This window comes from Balaenoptera borealis (assembly GCF_965194805.1).
Source record: "Balaenoptera borealis genome assembly, chromosome: 8".
NCBI lineage: Eukaryota > Metazoa > Chordata > Mammalia > Artiodactyla > Balaenopteridae > Balaenoptera > Balaenoptera borealis.
This window is the reverse complement of record NC_138865.1, coordinates 120,484,258-120,486,678: the sequence shown is the minus strand read 5'-3', so window position 1 is coordinate 120,486,678 and position 2,421 is coordinate 120,484,258.

The following is a 2,421-nucleotide window of genomic DNA, read 5'->3' as shown; positions in this document are numbered from 1 at the left end:
CACTCCACATTTCCCTGCATTTTCAAGAGGTTCTTGGATGGAAGGCAGCCCACTGTGTCCCATGAATCCCCGGCCAGAAACTTCTGTGTTTGTGGCAAATTCCTAATAAGGACTTGGGGAACCTTCAGCGGAAGATTCTAGACTAGATCCCAGGAAGCCCTCCCCCTGTGTTGACATCATGGCCTAGGAGGCCTTTGCCTCTGTGTGGGGACCCTCGCCCTCTGTCCCCTCCCCGGTCAGAAACCAAAGCTTTGCCCTGGGCTTGCATCCTGTCCCTTCCTCCTCTGGAGGTGAGAGGAGCGGGAGAGGGAGGGCAGGAGGGGGGAGGCGAGAGGAGACAGTTATTTAGGGCCCACGGAGGCAGTTGCTAGGAGATGCCTGGAGAGCTCACGGGGGACGGGAGGAGCGGCCCAGGCGGAGCCCCGTGTGGGCAGCCGAGGGGAAGTCACCCCCAGGCCCGGCCTGGCCCACGGACCCCTAGGTCCAGCGTTTCGGGGGTTAGCGTGTTTGCAGCGGTGGCCTCGGGCGATGAGCCTTTAAACTGGGGAGACCGAAGAATAAAGCTGAGAGGGAACGAAGGCAGAACCAGAACCGGCTCATGCGGGGGGTGTCCTGAGGCCTTCCAGCACTGCCACGGGCCCCTGAGCCCCTGGAGTGGCTGTCAGGTGAGGAACATCGGCAGGCCGCCTGAAAGGCCGCCTGGCACCCCTGGCGACTGCACCCAGCCCCGTGGCCATGCTCGGCGAGGCCCCTCGCGGCCACAGCGTCCACGCCTCCCCACGGCCCACTGGCTGCCCCATTGTCTCCCGCTCGTGTAGTGGGGCAAGGACCCTGGGGGGAGTGAGGGTCTTGCCAGGGTCCCAGGGAATCCGCCTGGTGGACCCTCTTCAAGCTCACTCTGCGTGACCCTGAGCCAGATGGCTCAGTGCCTTCCTCTCCAGCAGTGACCTGGGCAGGTCGTTCTGGCCGCCCAAGGGAAGCGCTTTGTCCCACGGGGTGGGGATGAGCTGGGCGCTTGGTCCATCCAGGCCAGATGGTGCTTCTGTCGGGCAGGGAGGGTCCCCGGCAGGCAGAAGCTCCGCTAGGGCGTCCTCAAGTGGAGGCAGAGCGAGGGAGCCCAGGGGCTGTGCCCCCACTGCCCCCTTGCAGGTGGGGTGGCTGAAGCCCAGATGGGTAAACACTCCCCAGGCCACGTGGCAGGCCAGGCTCACCCCAGGACCTCAGCACGTGACGGGCTTGTCGTCCACAGTCACTCAAATCTATCCCCAGCTCCTCTCCTTTGCCGAATGCTTTTGTTGCCCCTCTTACCAGCTATTCTGGAGGGAGGTGGGCCCCATGCCAGCTCCGTGTATGTGAGGTGCCTGGGAATCGAGCGGGCTGCGAGTTGCCTGGGGATTCCACTGCCAGGGCCCTTGGTCCTCACTGAGGAGAGGGGCGCCTTGTTCCCGCCAGCCACGCAGAGACCAGAGGCGGGGCGCCAGCGGCTCTGATGCAAATGCCCTTGCTGGGTGCAGGGGTCTGGGCCCCCTGTGGTCCCTAACCACCTGCCAGGCTGACAGACAGGAGCTAGTGAGAGAGTCGGGGCCTTCACCGTCCTGGGCCCCTGCAGGAGGCTCAGAGCCCCCGGGACGGCTGGAGCCGCACGCAGGTTGAGTCTGAGGGCCCGGGGGCTGGTGGGGGGGCACCCTTCTCCTGTGTCTTGATATGCAGCCAAGCTCAGTACTCAGAGCCACAGTGAGGACCACAGTGCTTGTTCTGTCCAAAATAGATGCAACAGGGTGTGTCCGGAATGGGATTAGGAAGGACGGGCTGAGGTCACTGGCTCGGAGGGGAGGGTGGTGTGTTCTAGCCCTAAGCGAGCAGGCAGCCTGCTGAGGGCCAGGCCGTGGCCTAGACCTTCCCGAGCTGCGGGATCACGCAGGTGAGCTGGAGGGCGGCCCATGACAGCCTCTCTCATGTCGGTGACCCAGTGCCCTTTCCAGAGGGGCCAGAGCTATTTCTCCCCAGCAGAGGAACAAACACAAACAGGGAGGGCGAGAGTGAACGTTTGTGTTTCTGGGTTCAGCCCCTGAGGAAGGAGTCGGGCTGGAACCTGGGCCTGACCTCCCTCGTCCCCAGCCTCCCCCCAGGGACGGCTGTGGAATGAACACGTGCACACGCCCCGTCCAGAGGTCCATGGCCAAACCACAGGGCCCGGGGAAGCAGCCCAGGCCATCTGGGAAGCCAGCTACCCTCCTCTCCTCCGCTGGCCCTACGGGGTCCACTCGGGGTTCCCCAGGCCCGTCTGTGAGCGGGGGGAGGGTGGGGGCTGCAGGCGTTGCTTTGCCAGAGGCTTGGGAAAGACAGAGGTCCCCGCCCCCCAGCTTGCGGTCTGGCGAGGGGGCCAAATGATCTCTACAAAGGTCATCCGCAACCCAAACG